The sequence below is a fragment of the Gobius niger genome (genome assembly GCF_951799975.1).
Source record: "Gobius niger genome assembly, chromosome: 20".
Lineage (NCBI taxonomy): Eukaryota > Metazoa > Chordata > Actinopteri > Gobiiformes > Gobiidae > Gobius > Gobius niger.
The window spans coordinates 7,079,834-7,098,456 of NC_136871.1; the positions used below are offsets into that span (position 1 = coordinate 7,079,834).

The 18,623-nt window shown below is 42.2% G+C and overlaps 1 long non-coding RNA gene across 1 annotated transcript in view; it reads left to right on the forward strand.

Moving 5' to 3' along the window:
• Positions 1-18,623, forward strand: part of LOC306980134 — a 452,652-nt gene that overhangs the window by 67,642 nt on the left and 366,387 nt on the right. The window lies entirely within an intron of this gene.

Below are 18,623 nucleotides of genomic sequence, written 5' to 3' on the forward strand. Positions count from 1 at the left end.
CATTTTTTAAGATTTGCAAACATTTAATTAATAACAGCAAAGAGAATTGGACAAAACTTAATACTTAATAGCAAAAAACAAGGGTCAATTTCAGCCAAAGCTGCAACTGAATATGTTTTAGGCCATAATTTTGATGCACTAATGCAGTAGAGATTTTAGAGCAATGTCATAATTTTCCAATTCATTTACATTTAACGCCAATTCAATGTTTCTAATGACAAGGCCTTGATGTTTGGCACAACTCATTTAATGACTTTTAATGCTTTGTAACTGAAACCCTAGAACAGTCCTGAGCTCAAAGTGTGTTCATCACGCTGCTGGCATTGAAATGAAAGCTTGTAATTACTTTATGACATGGTGTTTCCACTGCAGCCTGAAGAGGGTGCTAGAGGCCAACTGGGAGAACTACTCTGCCTGGTCTTTCAACCCTTAAGACTTTACATTACCGTATTTTCCAGACTATAAGTCTCACTTTTTTTTTTCATTGTTTGGCAGGTACGTCTTATACTCCGAAGCGACTAATACCGTAAATGCTCTAATATAGGCTGGGGCCTTTATTTACTCAAGGGCATCTAGGACCAGGCCTTTATTGGAACCAGGCCACAATTAGAGACAGGCCTTAATTTCTGCTTGAGCAAAACGGACGACCAGGAAAACGAAGAAAAACGAGATTTGTGTCCATTTGGACCTAAAATATTAGGTTCATTTATAAATTAAAATTTCACACCCTCTCCCAGCGGCTGGAACAATGACGCCTTTTATTTTGTCGGGACAACAGGAAGTGTTTCGTTGCTGTTAGCGGAGCATTGTTTCGTTTTTACCGCGGACCGGATTATTTGTTGTTATCTTGTGTAAAAGGTGAGTTTAGACGGAGCGTTTGTGTTTGTGATCGATCATGAGACTGACCCGAGAGAAGACGAGATGCTCGCGCTGATCGGAGGAGTTATTTTGAGGCAAGGGACTGACCTGCACACGGAGCAGCTGGACGTGCTTTGAAGACGCGATGGTGACTTTATTAAAACCCTGGAGGGTCACACAACATTTGTTGTTTGCCCCATTTCCAAATATAGTCACAGGAGGTTTGAAAAGTGGCTAAATCTGTGTCAAAGTTACGCTTGGATCCCCCCCCCCGGCCCGGGTTCCCGTTTGTTTACTTCCTGCACGTGAGTTTTCATTTTCACCACAATAGTTTCTAATAATAGCCCCGGCCTGTTTTAGAGACCGGCTTTAATTTGCCTCCGCCAGCCTCGAACCCGGCCACTGTTAGAGACCCGGCCGCTAATGGAATACAGGCCAGTATTAGAGAATTTAGGGTATGTGATTTTTTTTTCCTTTTTTAAAAATTCAAATATATAATTTCACATGCCGCTAGAGGGCACTGCTGGCTAATCGAGCAGCAGAAAGACAGTTTAGAGTGAGAGGTAAGCAGAGGTTACTCTTGGAGAAAACAAACAAAGCTAATCACGGGCTAAAAGCTCGAGAGGAACGAGTTCACAAATGAACAACGTGCTGCCGGGACAGGCTTGTCAAAGCCTCCGAGCCCAGGTCGATTGTTCAGAAGTGACACCGAGGATGAAAATTTCAATGGATTTAGTGATTTGGAGGAAGATGGAGAGTTTGGTTTGTTCTTTATGCTATAGTTATCTGAACTGTTTATGTGACGTTAACATACCAGACACCTTTTTAGTTAGTTGTTTATGCATCAAGTAGCAGACATCAATGTGTTACGTTAGCATACCATACGCCTATTCAGCCTTTTTTTTTATTTTTATTCATTAAGCATATTTAGGCTGGTACGTCTTATACTCCGGAGCGACATATTCCAGAAAATACTCTATATTAAATTTAGACAGTTTAAAGCTCACATGTGCATAAAATGGGCTAGACCCCATTGTAGGATTTTTCCGCCATGGTCGCAAATGACACGATGGAATATGAACCTGCCATTTTTGTATCATCAGTGTGGAAGTGGATTTAAGACGAAGGTGCAAGACTTGCCGTGAGACGAGTCATTGGCTCAGAGCACTGGAGGGTGTAGAAAAGCAATGATGGGGCATGTACACACAGGTTGGAGTAAGAAAAAAGTGTCAGGGGGAGTTGATAGACAGTTGTTTCCGTCAAAATAACAGGAAAGGTGCACAAGACGGAGTTGCTGTCGGATATCGAACAGTGGCAGTGTGAGAAAGATAGAAGGAAAAAGTAACGAGGTGATCAGTAAATACATAAGATTATCCCTGAAAACTCACACATTAGTGGCTGAAAATGATGAATCAGTCTCAAATGAACTGTTAATTTAAATGAAATGTTGGTCATGGAGTGAAGGTTAAGTTCAGATTAAAGCGACTTTGTAACTTGGTATAGATGTAGTAATATACAGTATGGAGAGGTATGTTTTGTAAGAATGTTTCATTATGATATCATTTTGCGGGACAAAGCACTTAGTAGTTACCGGGGGATTTGAATAAGTTGTTTTTGATCAATGTAGCATTTTCTCACCAATAGTGATCAAGCTGTGTTTGAAATGATTACCAAATAACTGCAAAAAGCATAATATGTCTCCCTTATGCTATGAGTATCACACTTCAAAACTAATCTTCAACTACATCAAGATAATGGTGCCCTTCAGTCTGCACTTCACACACAGACGACAAGTAATTAAATCAAATTCTACTTAAATCATGACTTCAGGTCTATACTTTTAGGTGCTTGAAGATTCATAAAATTGCCTGGCGGACTTGGATGGGAGACCGTCTGGGAACACCAGGAAGCCTAGCGAATGTAGTGAGTGAGTGGTTGGTGGTGGTCGGAGGGGCCGATGGCGCAGACTGGTTGCCTCGCTTCTGTCAGTCTACCCCAGGGCAGCTGTGGCTACAATAGTAGCTTATCACCACCGAGTATGGAGTGAGTGAATAGTGCAATGTAAAGCATCTTTGAGTGTCCAGAAAAACGCAATATAAAAACCAATGCATTATTATTATTAGTATTATTAGTAGTATTCCGTAACTATGTTTATTTACGTTTATATGTATATCAATATGTAAGCACAGACTCATGCATCGGTTTCTTGCATGAGTATAGCGGAAAGTTTATGTGAAGATTACTTGAATGAGAGATAAGGGGTAGGTTTACTATAAGTTCTTGAACTTCTTCCTACTCCTTTTGAGCACAAAGTCTTGTTTTGTATTTTTTTTCTTTCTGTAAAATGTTGACATACTTTTTTCTGCTCAAATGAATAAATAAATGAAAATGAAATGAAATTTTTGGAATAGTTTTTGTTTTTGTTTTTGTTTTTTAGTTTTAAATGTGGGGTCCAGACTACATACTATTCCAGTACAAAGAGCAAAGTCTGGAACCCAATGTTACAGAGTTCTGGGTGTGATCAACAGATGAAACGTGTGGTTCAGTTATTTCAGAATGAAAACAGTGGTTAAGGTAAGTACAAAGAAATAAAACAGAAAATAGTAGCATTAGTTTGCCAGGGATGTGGTGATAGGGTGACAATAACAATTGCAGAATGGTAAATGTCGAGGGCTCAACTTCTCAGAGACGCCAGGTGACAGATACCTGAAGAGTCATCCAGGTCTTGTATGGACGTGATCAAGCACTGATTTCCATTCAAGAGCTTCCAGCATTGTTAGGGAGGGCAGGCCGAGAGCGTCTCATCTTTGTGAAACAAATGAAAAGACGCTAATACACTGGCTGTCAATTAACATTGCAGAGAGACGAAGAAACGCTGGCTAAGGCCTTGAGATGAATTAAACTCATTTGCATCTGCCATTGAAATGTAGCATGGATGTTCTCATCTCAGAGCGGGCATGCCGATGACATGGTGCGCAATTCCGGAATAAATGAGGTAAATAGCAGTGAAGACAAATGGAAGTGGTGTTTGCCTGCCACGCCGTTGTTTCCAGGGCTATCTGAATTAAATCTGTACGCTCATAAATCAGGGTTGCATTAAAATGGTAATTTCATAAGCCTGCGTCGGTGCGCCACACTCAGGCATACTTGTCATTGTCTTCATCCCGTTGCACTAATACACCGTGTTGTGTTGTTGTAAACAAACTCCATCACTCACACTTCAGGAACTAAGTGTTGCTCTGAGACATGCTCAGACACTCGCATGCATTATTGAAATGTTTCATTACGGCGTTAATGTGATTTCTGCATACTTTTTATTAATGGGAATCGGTTCAGCATATTTTGATTTCAATCCGTCTGGCACTTTGCTAATGCAGCCCTATGTCAAAGCATCAAAGAAAAGATACTGAGTAATGTTTAAGAGAGTCTGAACTCACTTTATAAGAACTGAAGCACCAGCAAGGACTGGACGTTCTTCCGCAGTCTCTAGCCCTGTCTGCAAAAGGGACTCCCATCAGCCCTGGTTCCATCTACAGTATAATCGGTGCGTCCATGGGAGTGGATCTCTTCCTATTGTGCTTCTCTCTGAGATTTGTTTTTTTTCTCTCACTTTAGACATCCGTTTGTATGTTATATTTTCCTGGACACTACATTTGCTTGGACATTGGTTGTTGTTCACTGTTTCAATGTTTGGGGCAGCTCTGTTGCAGCAACTTGTATTTCGGCCATACAAAACAACTTGATAGATTGACTCGGGACAACTTAAGACTTGGCATGTACTATATTTTACTTGTATATTGGTTAGACCTTATTTATATTAGGCCACCGTTTTTCCATACTGAGCTTAGACGAGTTGATGCGTACCTGTCTGGTCTTTGTGAGTGCCCGTGGAAGAGCTTGGTCGCTTCTAACTTCACCCCATTTGTAGCTACAGGAAAATGCTGGGAGTGGCTAAATGCTAACAACAAGACAGATACGTATCAAGGCGGGCAGCACTCAAGTTAAAGGTGCATTTCCGCCACCTACTGTATCGGAGTGTGAACCAGAGCTTAACCAGTGATCCTATGTGCTACTAATGCAGAAAAAATTAAAAAAGAAAAAAGAATTAAAAAAAAGACAGATACCCATTAAATTCTTCCCATAACTTTTGATTCCTGAGGAAATCTAACAAACCTCTTCACTTTAACTCTGGTCTAAACATTCCTCACATTTACCTCCAGCCCCTGCCTACACAGATCCTGTATCAATTGGTCTTGGTCTTAATTACTTGCTACATTGGAGGAGAACATGCTCCACAGTTTCTACCTCATTACAGTGACTTATTTAGCTGCGAGGTAAATTATGCTTTATTAATCCCCGTAGGGAAATTTGTTCTCTGCATTTGACCCATGTATCCTCAATGCTGTATAGGAGCAGTGAGTAGCCAGCCTAGGCCGGTGTTCGGGGACCCATTTCCAGATGTGAAGACAGGTTAAAGAGTCACATGGCACCAGTCTATAGCACACTACAATGATGACGAAACCTTCTGTTGGTCTGTAAATGCAGTAAATTAGAATCACTGCCTTGTATAAAATTGCTCTCTCAAAATGGCTGTAGTGAATGTCTTGAAATAGGCCTCTGTCTCTTTAAGAACCTCTGACCCTTTCCGACACGCCCCCTCCACACGCTGTCTGTGGCATCAGTGGGGAGGGGGTTCTGCTGAGGAGCAGTGGTTGGTTACTCGGCTGGTGACGAAAGCTCGGAGGCGTCTCCAGGAGGTGGGGGCGTTCCTAGGAGGACTCAGGCAAACCTATCCCTAAAATGGCTGCCATCAGAGTTTTTACAGATTACTCAAAAATACGTGAATGTGCCAAGGCAACACTTCAGGCATGTTTTTAATGAGGGAATGACATAATAACATGATGTAAAGCTTGAAAAAGTCGATTTTGCATAATAAGATAAAGATAAGATAAGATAAGATAAACCTTTATTAATCTCACAAAGGAGAAATTCACTTGTTACAGTCGGCGTTACTTCACAGTCTTATTGTACAGTCTGACAGCAGTGGGGATGAAGGCTTTGCGGTAGCGCTCCGTCCTGCACTGTGGGTGTCTCAGTCTGCCACTGAGAGAGCTGCACAGCTCTTCTACAGTCCCGTGCAGTGGGTGGGAGGTGTTGTCCATGATGGAGGTGAGCTTGGCTAACACCCTCCTGTCCCTCACCTCCTCCACAGAGTCCAGGGGGCAGCCCAGGACGGAGCTGGCCCTCCTGACCAGCTTGTTCAGTCTGTTCTTGTCCCGCTCTGTGCTGCCCGGGGCCCAGCACACGGCAGCGTAGTGGAGAGCAGAGGCCACCACAGAGTCATAAAAAGTCCTGAGCAGAGGCCTGCTCACTCCGAACGACCTCAGTCTCCTCAGAAGGTGATAATACCCCCCCCCTTTAACGTTCACAAACACCTGGCCGGAGGATGACGGGGAGAACATGCAAACTCCACACAGAAAGGCCCCGTCCAAATGGGAATTGAACCCAGTACCTTCTAGCTGTGAAGCACGAGCGCTAACCGTGCCGCCTCATCAACCTTTATTAAACAAAAGTGACACGGAATATGGTTTATCAAAAGACAAAGTTGTTGGGCCTCATTCATGAACGTTCACCGCACGTTCTTACGCACACATTTGTTTTTAAAGGGGGGTATTATGCAAAATCGACTTTTTCAAGCTTTGCATCATGTTATTATATCATTCCCTCATTAAAAACATGCCTGAAGTGTTGCCTTGGCACATTCACGTATTTTTGAGTAATCTGTAAAAACTCTGATGGCGGCCATTTTAGGGAAAAGTTTGCCTGAGTCCTCCTAGGAACGCCCCCACCTCCTGGAGACGCCTCCGAGCTTTCGTCACCAGCCGAGTAACCAACCACTGCTCCTCAGCAGAACCCCCTCCCCACTGATGCCACAGACAGCGTGTGGAGGGGGCGTGTCTGAAAGGGTCAGAGGTTCTTAAAGAGACAGAGGCCTATTTCAAGACATTCACTACAGCCATTTTGAGAGGCAGTTATTCTAATTTACTGCATTTACAGACCAACAGAAGGTTTTGTCATCATTGTAGTGTGCTATAGACTGGTGCTACGTGATTGAAAAAAGCATAATACCCCCTCTTTAAGGCCTTCTTCGGAAGGTTTTTGGCATTCACAAAATTTGTTCTTAGGTGAAAATGTTCCTCTCCAAGAACAAATCCTAAGAACAGTTTGGAGGACTCTTATGGATGGAACCCAACATTCTGAGTCATATATATTGGTACGTCATGTATTAATTAATTCCATAATGGAAATATCATCATCATAAGTTACAGATGCCTTTATACAGAAATAAGTTGGTAATAATAACGCAGCATTAAATGTGCTGCATAAACGTTATTTGTGGGCCTCAATCCTGCGACCTTGTGTCCCCGAGGCGAGCGCTCTTGTAATGAGAGCTAATTCTCGTGCCCAAAGGGTAAGGTGGGCCCTTGAGAGTGTGGCACCAATTATTTTGTGGTATTGTTGTTATTGTTATTATTAGTTTTGGATTTGTGCTTGGTCATTCATTCCCTCCTCTGGCTGCCTTTTGCGTGCAGCACTTGTGTGTCCTTGTATGGTGAATGAAAGGTGGTGACACAGGCTAATGGGTCCTCGCATGCACGCGCTTGCAAATCGGGATTCACAATACATTTGGTTCGATATTTACTGATATTTGGCGCCGTCCGCAGTACACTCATTTTTACTGCTGAACATTGCTTCATCGGCTTCTCAGTCCCATTGTTTGATATCTGTTCAAACTTGCTTTTCTCTTGGTCAAATAAACTTTTTCTTTTTTTCTTTTTTTTTTCCCCCATGAAATGAATGCTGTTGTGATATTGGACAAAAAATATATTGAATTGCTTTCTAGACTGCTGAAAGCGAAGGAGGCGGTTGAAAGTTTGCTACATATTTTTAGACTCTGGGACAAGGTAGCAAGTTCATCTCACAATCATTTTTTTTTTCATTATAGAAATAGTTTTATAAATGCAGTTGCAGTGACATTTTCTCTATACTTCGACCTCAGAAAGCATCGACATTTGAATAGACTTAATACAAATGAACATGCTCAATATAAAAGGCTATACATAGTTTGCTGCCTGGCCTTTGCACTAGAGAAAGTCTTGCATATTCTTGGGCACATTTCAAATCCCCGCTGCACCTATCCCTGGGAGCTCGCGCGGCTGTGGTGTAGAATACATCTCATCATGGGAATCTTGAGCAATTTTTCAACCCACACACTTGGTCTTTTGCAATTCATAAGTTGTGTAAGTCGAGCATAGTTTTCATGTCCACACTGGAGATGTATCTGGTTATTAATATCTTGCATTACCTCCAACCACACAGCTCTTTTGTGCCCTGTTAGTCCGTGATAGAAACTTGACTAATGTTAAATTCATTATGTCAAATTACCAAATATTCTTGGTTTTGTAATGTCCAAAAACAGCAGCAGAATCTGTGTTTCCGAGTGTTGAACCCTAGTTATATTAAGTGGCTTATATCTTAAAATACAGCATTACGATTAACGATAGGGCTAGACAGCACTACATGATTGATGACATGATTGCTGCTACATGATGTTCTTTTTATGTCTTCGCTACACCCTGCACTCACCTCTTTTCCCTCCTTCTCATGAGCCACCCTCCAGTTAGGTCCATGAGGTGGTGCTCCTCACAGCAACATTCCCTTTCAAGTCATATGCATTGACTTCCACGCTTAAAGGAAAAGGCCACAGTTTTTTCATACTGAGATATTACCTGAGCTTAGACGAGTTGATACGTACCTGTCTGGTCTTTTTGCGTTGCCCTCAGCAACGTAAAAAGATGTTGTTAGCATTTAGCCTCTCCCAGTATATTCCTATGGACCCAAACAGGGGTGAAGTTAGAAGCAGTACTATATTGTCGGAATTCTAGATATTTCTAGATATTACTGCGTGCGTCGAAGTGCTCCTAAGGTGTTATTACGCCTGACAATATAGTACCCCTTTTTATCCGCTAAGAAAATCGACTCGAAATTGTTTAATTCCGTGTAAGTATATTTGGATCGTGTAACTGCTCACGTAACCGTATTTAAATAGGGAAAACGTGGACGTGCTCGGTCACTTCTAATTTTACCCACATTTGGGTCCATAGAGGAGAGGCTAAATCCTAACAACATGTGTTCTTGGAAGCTAAGCAGGGAAGGGTCTGGTCGGTACTTGGATGGGAGACCGTTTGTGAACACCAGGAAGCCTAGCGAATGTAGTGAGTGGTTGGTGGTAGTCGGAGGGGCCGATGGCGCAGACTGGTTGCCTCACTTCCGTCAGTCTACCTCAGGGCAGTTGTGGCTACAGTAGTAGCTTACCACCACCGAGTATGGAGTGGACAAATAGTGCAATGTAAAGTGTCCAGAAAAGCGCTATATAAAACCAATGCATAATTATTATTATTATTACTATTACTATTACTATTACTATTACTATTACTATTACTATTATGTTTGGTCTTTTCGCGTGACTGAGCGCACGCACAAAGACCAGACAGGTACACATCAACTCGTCTAAGCTCAGGTAAGAACATATCTCAGTATGGAAAAACGGTGGCCTGTTCCTTTAATGGCACAATGCAGTAGTCCAGTCCAGGTGTCATCTCTTTACACAACACTATTGTAGTAGGTTATCAATATCAAATGTATTTAGAAGCCGTTGTAATCAAATTATTTTCTTGTAGCGTAAATTGATTTAGTGTTTTCTGTGGTCCACCCAGTTCACTCCGGTCCATTCTCTCTCTTGCCGTGGACGAGGGAAACTGGCAGAGCGTTAAACCTCAGGTACTGTTTTGTGTTATTGTTTTATTAGGATCCCCATTAGCTTAGTTTAATGCCAGCTAGTCTTCCAGGGGTACTTCAAAAGACTACAGTTACATACTTTACAAAAAATAAATAAATGTCTACAGAAATACAGTGAAACACAGTGTCAGTAAATTAATAACATCGCAGGAAAAGTCTAATTGAAAAACGGAAATGTAGAATGATCCTCACACCTGGGACACAGCTCTGGAGGAGTTGGACTGCAGACAGCGCTGTCATCCTGCGACTACAAGCAGGAAGACCGAGCCAAAAAACTGTTCAAATTAGCCGACCAGACACGTCACTGCAGTGGTAACAGTAACCAAAAATTCTATTTTTTTAGCTTTGACAAGAAACTTTTGAACGGCGTCTGTCATTTTTGACAGATTGAAAACCAAGCCATGTAATAAATCTCGGCGTGCGGCCTCTGGGCTCGCCCTAAAGCGCAGCTACATCGCTGTGGATCACCGTGCGGAGCTAATCGGAGCTCATAAGAACACGAAAGACAAAGAGAGGAGAGAGAGAGGAGGAGGAGGCGTGGAGCACCATGAAGGTAGGAGGACACCGGGAGCATGTAGTGCAGGCTTCAAAGAGGCGCAATGTGGACGGCTGAATATTGCACTGTTTTAAATACTTTTCCTACTTTTTTTTGCATATAATGGGAGATTAATTCATGGTGGATAAAAATAGCTTATGACAGATTATTTTATGACTCCGTCCTTCAAAATAACAGAGAGAAATTAATCCGAGTTAAACCACTGCGTCACAGAACTGTGTAGCCTCCAATGGACAAGTGTTGCAAATTTGCCGTTTTGCTCTAACACAAAAACACAATGTATCTGGTTTGTCCAATGCAGTTGTCATGTCCACATCAAACAAACAAATAATAATAACAACATAACGTCCACTTCTGAGGAAGACAGGGGAAGCACTAAAGACATGCATGTAGAATAGGTGACTGACCTGGCTCCACATCTGGAGATGGGTCCCCGGGCGCTGCACTGCGGTCGCCCACTGCTCTTTAACGGTTGCCCCAGAGGCATCGAAGGATGAGTCAAATGCAGGGGACAAATTTCCCTACTGGGACAATAAAGTACAGCTTAACCTTAAGGAGCCGAAACTGTCACGGTATGAATCAAACACACAGGTCTGGCTTTTAAGAATATGTACTATCATCATTATTAGATGACCTACTGAACCTAATCAGACTGACTGGATGTTTTGCATTCCGTCAATGTGTCTAGACTTTTTCACAGGTGAACGTGAAGAAGGTGACCACATATCACGCTTAAGGACACTTCTCCATACAGCCACTATCTGATAACCTCTGCTTTAATGATGTAAGGGTCACTCAAATTAGACTCTCCTCAAAGTAAATGAGAATGAATAGGAATATAACCCAAAAACAGTGCAGACTCTATTGGCCACACACCAGCAATCTATCTCTTTTAAAGCTCCTTACGTGGAAAGCAATGACAAACCTATTATCTCACACCGCTCAAGGTTAAAGCGCGTAGATCCATAGAAATCAGAATTGGAAAAGCGTGCATTTTTACATCAAAGTCTTGTTTTTTTTTTCCCCCCACATATTTCTTGACCATATCTGCAAGTATTATAGAGGATCGGTGCCATTATGAATGATGGGGTGCTGCTGTGGTTGTTCTAATATAGGCGAAGGTGACTTTCATTTGGTCCGCAGATAACATCTCAGTCCATGATGTGCAGATGTAAATGAGTGGGAGAGAGGAGACTTTGAGGTAATGGGTGAGCTAAAGCCAAAGTGCAGCCAGATTAGCATGGACGGAAACAGTGATTCAAATAAGGGCAAAGCATCCTCATTTATAACAACAGAGTCACAGGCTAAGGGCTTATTACTTATCGCCTCGGTCGTATCCGGACTCTGTCTATTAGAATGCCTGGACTTATATACAGTATTTATGTTTGCAATTTCCCCCAATGCTTTCATGTATTAGGAGTTATGCAATATTTAAAAAAAAAACACTATATAAGACAACAATCTTCAAACTTGACATCTAATAAATATTATACAACCTGTTGGAAAACAGTGCCCTGAACAATAAACTTGTATGTTTTATGCATTGACAACTATTTTGTTCTTTTCACAAGTCTTTCTACTTTACTTTACAGCAATTTCTGAGCAATAAAATCCTAATACTTCAATAATCATGGAGTCTGCATGTCATCTGCTCATAGATTTCTTCTTCCAACAACCATGTCCAGAATCATGCATATGAATAAATCAAAGCGTCTCATTGAAAATTGCTCTGATAGTCATCTTTATTCATTGTCAATTCTATCACAAATAAAGCGCGTGCACAGAATCATAATGGTGATAGTTTCAAACTCTGTTTGGCAACAGTTAACAGGATACTGTATACAGGGCGATATCATTCATTTTTATTCATTAATTGGATTAAATAATCAATATTTATGCCAGCCCTTGTACCGGTCATGCTGATTCATTGTGGGGACACAGTTGCTCCGTTTTACACTGTTTAAGTTTAAGGCATACTTTATTGTCCCAGCAGGAAGTCTGTTCTTGGCATGTGACCCATTCATCCGCAGTTGCAAACGTTCAGAGACCCAAGATTATCTAGATTAAGGATTAGCCGGAAAAATTGATGGGAGAAACCAGTGACAAGAAACTGAGCACATGGGTAGAGTTTTGAATCTGAGACCTTCTTTGTGTGACCGAGGGTGCAAACCACTGGGCTGTGTTTCCAACCATATTATATTTCAATTTTCCCATATACAAAAGTTGCCACCAACAACTTTAGTTTTTGCAAAATGGATGGACATAGAAGTTAGTCTGATTGCTCTGTTGATTTGAACTAATGCAGTGTATTCCACAATATTTCTCACTCAGTGCTTCCTTCCCTCAAATGTGATTTTTACCAAATTTATTTTGGTTGCGGCTGACTAAGCAGCGCGGAGCGAGTCGACTTTTATTAATAGAATCTGTCAGGAGACATCAGGTGCTTGTATTTAGTATGCCATACCATAGATTACTATAGTATTTCGTTCAGCATACAGATGAGGTCTGTTTGTAGAGTGTGTACCTGCTGTGCATCAAACTTGAGAGGCAAAATTGGCCTAATTGTAGAATAGTTAACAGCAAATGAATATTAGCAGGGTCTGCAGCCATGAGCGGGGCTACATATTAATTTATTTTTTACCAAGTTACAATTCTCCTACCTGAACAGAGGCAGACGGGCCAGTTTTCACATTATTTCATATTTATTTAGTTTTTTTTACAGCATGTTATTTAATTTAGCACATGTATATATACACTACAATATATACTTTGCTGTTGTTCTTGCATTAAGTTCACTCGATGTCCGGGTTGAAACATTTGACATATAGTTAAAGTTAGTAGCCTATTAAAAATCACAGGCAGACCACAGCTTGTCTATATAGAGGGACACAAAGAGAAGGTGGTTGCACTCAGCAAAAAAGCCCGATTGATAATAAAGTATAAACAAGTAGCAAAATCTCTCACTGCAGAAACTTACAGTGAGTGTGGCAGTGGCACAGTGGTTATTGTTTATTTGGTCGGGACAGTGCATTAGTGAACACACACGGGACGGGACTCATGCATGTAACACTCATAACACCAGCCATGGGATAATTTGCATCTGCTGTCCCATACACTCACTCTCAAACCCACCTTCTTTCATCCTGGCCTATTGTACATGTTTTTAATGGTGGGGTAAAACAAACATATCTCTGTCCAGTTTGGGAATCGAACCCGTGACCATGTGGCTGTCAAGCTTGGCACTTGTACCTCACAGTAGAAAGTGCTGTGTTCGATTCCTGGGCTGGGTCTTTCTGTTTGGAGTTCTTCCTGTGTCCTGTGTAGGTTCTCTCCAGGTACTCCTGTTTCCCCTCCCACAACAAAATGTACAATAGGTTCCCCTCTGAGGCCAGGACTCACCTGAAAAAGAGTTTCTGAATCTTAGTGGGTTAAATCAAATAAAACATAAAAAGTTGCTGACCAATGACCGTCAGGCAGTCTCTTTGGTCCACATGGCGGGGAGCTGACGTCGCTGTAATACCACCCCCTGGTGGCCAAGGACGACCCCAAAACTCACTTTGCAAACAGGATTCTAATGCAGCTCCAAAGAGTTTTATATATTTTTGAAATCACTACGACCCATGTGACAACGCTGGTGTCATATTTTTAACCACGTACTGTATGTATATTAGAAATAAAACGTGGTCTCTGATTGACTCTGAAGGCTCGAAGCCGGTCCACGGGGCTTCCCACGATGTCCTTTTAAGGAACTGGCTTCGTAGGAGGAGATTGGGCAGCCATGTTAATTTCACAGACCACTCGGGATCATTACTATAAATGGGGGTGAATAGATAATCATAGATCTCTTGTATACTATGTCTATGCCGTCAGGACACATGGCCCACATTTGACCAAAGACAGTGGGAAACTGCAGCTGAAAGTGATGCGTCGGAAACTCCTGCCAGCTAATGTGAGACAATTATTATTAAAATATTACTATTTTTACTGATCACTGCAGTATTTACATCTCAAACCAGGACATGAAGAGATTGTTGAAGGTGGTAAATCGCTTTCTTGTCGTCAAAATAACAGCATTTTTGTCTGTATCAAAATGACCACTGTCTTACTTTTAGCATTATTACATGTACAATTATAGAATATATATCACATTCAACGCCAATGTAAATTTGTTCCAAATCATATTTATTTTTCAAATGTAAACCTTTTAAAACCATTTGTGAACTTGATCCTAATCAGCTGTGCCAAATATCTGAACATAACATCATATTTGTTTACCTATTCAGCAGACTTTATAACAGCGAGGTTTGTAGTGTAGTGATCTCTGTTTTGCACCTAATTGATTATGTTTTGGGACTGGGCACAAAACTAAAGGGAGACTAATGAGCTCTGAGGAACTAAAAGGAAGATAAATGGTTTGATGGCAGCGAGACAGGCACGGCTGAAGAACTCGATAACTTCCTTATTTTCTCTATTTAAGCACTCAAGTCTCACACACAACGAACAGCCATTTTAGTCCGAAAACTTAAAATCCGTTTTGTAAGATGAGACAAGATGTTCACTGTGTATTGAGGACTCGAATGAATGAATGGTTTATCTTGATCAATTGATGTATTTCAATCAATACAATTTCCAAACAGTAACAAAACTACAGTATATTCAACCAAAAAATGAATAGGTTGAAGCGATGCTTATTTATGCCTATCCCTGTTTCTTTTATTCTGTATCTACGTTCTGCTACATTCAGAACTCTTGGCATTGTGACATTTTGTTAATTATCCTATTTTATTTTATGTTTTGATTTCCATTGGGTTATGCATTACTTAAATGTGTTCTGTTTTTGACAGATGACCAACTACTTTATTTTTTTGGTCCAAACTAAACTGACAGCAAAATAGCTTTTTTGCTGTGGCCTATCTCACCGGCCTAGAGACTAGTTGGAGACTCGAGTTGCCACTGGTCAGAGCAATGTCTCCGAAGCGTCCCCTGGAGATAAGGCGAGTCTCCAGGTAGTCTTGGTGAAAACAAACATGTTTGATTTCAGCGGAGACTGCATGGAGACCTTTTCAAGCCTCCATGCAGTCTCCGCATGTTCTCCGAAGGTCTACACGCTCTCAAGCAGTTGTGTCGCGAATACTATTTGTGTTCTCCTCAACCTGTGAGACGTTTCTGTGACGTCCCTGCAATGTCTCCAAGACCTGTCGGATACCAAGGAGATCTCAAGCGACACTTTGAGATCTCCTTGAATCATCACATCACATCACAGAAACTCACAAGTTGAGGACAACAAATAGTGTTCATAACATTGCCACAGCTACTTGAGAACGAGCAAATCTGTTCTAGACTACCTGGAGACTCGCCTTATTGCCAGGAGGCGTATCGGAGATATCTCCATGACTAGCAGCGACTCTAGTCTCCAACGAGTCTCCAGGCCGGTGAGACAGGCCCTTTGTATGCGTGCAATCAGTCCGAGCTGCAGGTACGGGCAGTCTCCATCACGCCTCAACAACTCCACCTGGTGAGATAGGTGCTTTACCAACCAAAATCATGCATTTTGACTGTAATGCCATGTTTCTACTACATTTCTACCCAGCTCTGTTTGGCCCCTGTGCGTGATACAGTACAGTAGAGATGCGCGGGTCGGCTTTTTTTCTGACCCGCACCAACCCGACCCGCTGTAATTTAAACCCGACCCGGAGAAATGCCTCTCAGTTTGCCGACCCGACCCGCGCACATTAAAAAACTGCTGCATGAGTCACGCTGCAGCTGGAATTCACTCAAACGGGAGCGTGTCACGTGACCGCGACTTTACAGGAGAATTAGCGCTTGATGCTTTGTTTTGCTACTGCACCGCTGAGGAACCTTTGAAATCGCGAATGGACTTATCAGGAAACAAGGAACAGAAACTATCATGAGGCTTTACTTCCACCACGTCATGGACGAGTCTTTCTGTCAAGTAAACGGAGTTTGGACTAAAGTGGAGCAGCTTTACCTGACGCTAAGAAGTTGCCCTCCTCAGGTTAGTAAGATGCTGTGTCTTTGATTTAGTTTCACCTTGCTTCTTGTTGATGCCTTACTTTCATCATGTGCGTGTCATTATGTGCTTGGGCACGGCTATTGTGACGTATTTGTAGCGGTGATCAAAGTCATACAGAAGCGATAGGCCTGGTGACATCTAAACATAGGGCGGCACGGTAGCGCAGCGGTTAGCGCCTCCGCTTCACAGCTAGAAGGCCGGGTTCGATTCCCACCAGGACAGGGCCTTTCTGTGTGGAGTTTGCATGTTCTCCCCGTGTCTGCGTAGGTTTCCTCCGGGTACTCCGGTTTCCCCTACCACTAAAAACATGTGCAATAGGTGAATCCTCCAGCCAGGTGATTCTGACCATCAGCCTGGCTCCACAATCATGGAGATGGGTCCCCGGGCGCGGCACGGCCGTCAACCACTGCTCCTTACGGGTTGCCCCAGTGGCATCGAAGGATGGGTTAAATGCAGAGGACAAATTTCCCTACGGGGACAATAAAGTATACAAACAAACATAACATGCCCCTTAAAACTAAACATTCAACTAAACAGTCAACTTTTGTGGCATATATGGATGCGCATGCACTGTATGTAGTAAGCCAACAATATAAGGAAAAAAAAAAGTGCGCTTTGTAACCCGACCCACCCGCACCCGAAGTTTTCCGTAATTTTGAGGTACCCAACCCGACCGAATCCACGGGCCCCGCGGGTTGACCGCGGGTTTCGGGTCGACCCCCACATCACTACAGTACAGTGTTTAACATGGAGCATTTCCATTGAAAAAAAAACTTGTGCCTGGTCGGCCTGGACTGGTCCTGGACTGGTCCTGGCCTGGGCAGGGTAAGGCCTGCCAGTGAAAACACACCACAATGATGGCTAAATCATTTTTACTTCACTGCACAGAACATAGTTGGGCACATTGTCAAGTTGAATTGTACATGGTTTTCCTCTAATATTTATGATTTCATTGACACTAATAAATATATTCCGTGAGAGCATCGTCAAGGCTGGAAATGCATATTTACCACTGTCCTTTTGTCTCAACGCCTTGTTTGTTTGTTCCTGCAACCATGGGATCACACACGCTTAACAATGGGGCTGCCTTACATGCTGTTGAATGGTAATTGTCAATTATGCCAATCAAAATCCAATTGTCCAGGCACAAATCTTGCATTATTGAATTTATATCTAATGTTCTCAGCCGGGCTCGCAGGCCCATTATCAGATTACATCGTCCCCAAGCCCCTTTGGCTTGCTGAGCTTCCTTCCCACCGTGTAGAGGCCGAAAATGACAAGGCTGTTACTTTAATTAGATGAAATTCAAATGAGAGAATTAGCTGTTGTTGTGCGTCATAGAGGTCAGTGGTGCAGGACAGTAAACATGTCTGTGGGATGCATGACCATTTGTCATTAGTTGGTGCAGTCGGTGCGAGTTCTTTCCTCGACATATTGTGAGGAATCTAAGTGATGCATCTCAGGCAATTTCTTGTCTTCTATTTAATGACTTTTTTTCCCCTCAAACTTTTTGTCCCTTGTGATTTTTTTTTTCTCTGTATTTAACCTATACCTCAAATAAGTGGGGAAACCGACAAGAAGTTTTTGGTAAGTTCGTAAGACAGTCGTTCGGTCCATTTGTGAAACATATCGTACGTACGTTTCACGTGGACGCTATTGAGTGAAGGACCACTCCTTGGACATATTTAAGTGTATTATTCATCAGAGCTGCCTTTTGAGTGGTGGTAGTGATTATACTAATCGATTTTTGAACAATCAAAATGCGAGCACAAAGGTGGAGGTATGGACCTACCGGAGCAACGCGGAGCGGGAGCCGCCGTCATGAGATCTCCACCAGGACATCGTAAAGAACCATTCACAAACAACTTATTTTGACAGTAAAGCTTTAGCCCTGAAAGGAATATGTGAGGAAGCTGGCCACGAGGGGTCAAAATGGGCAGGCAGACTCGACAAATATTGCTCTTACCAGACATTTATTTCTCAAACTTCTCAGGGACCCACATGTCACATACAAAATGGCCCCCTAGTGACTAGAACAGTCAGCTTTTATACCTCCCCTAATGGGAAAGGACCTCCCACCGGTAAGTACCATTAGCTCAAAGAGTAAGTTCCACATGCAAGTTCAGCAAGCAAGCTTTTAACATTTTACATAAAATGAAGTGTTTCATCCAAAACGATAAGTGTTCAAATCAAATGAATAAAGACAAACTACAAACCAAAATCATACACAAAGGAAACTCAAAGCAAAGGCTTAAACCAGTTTCCCCCTGCCACATGGTCCAGCCTGAGATTTTAAAATGGCCGACAAAGACTTAC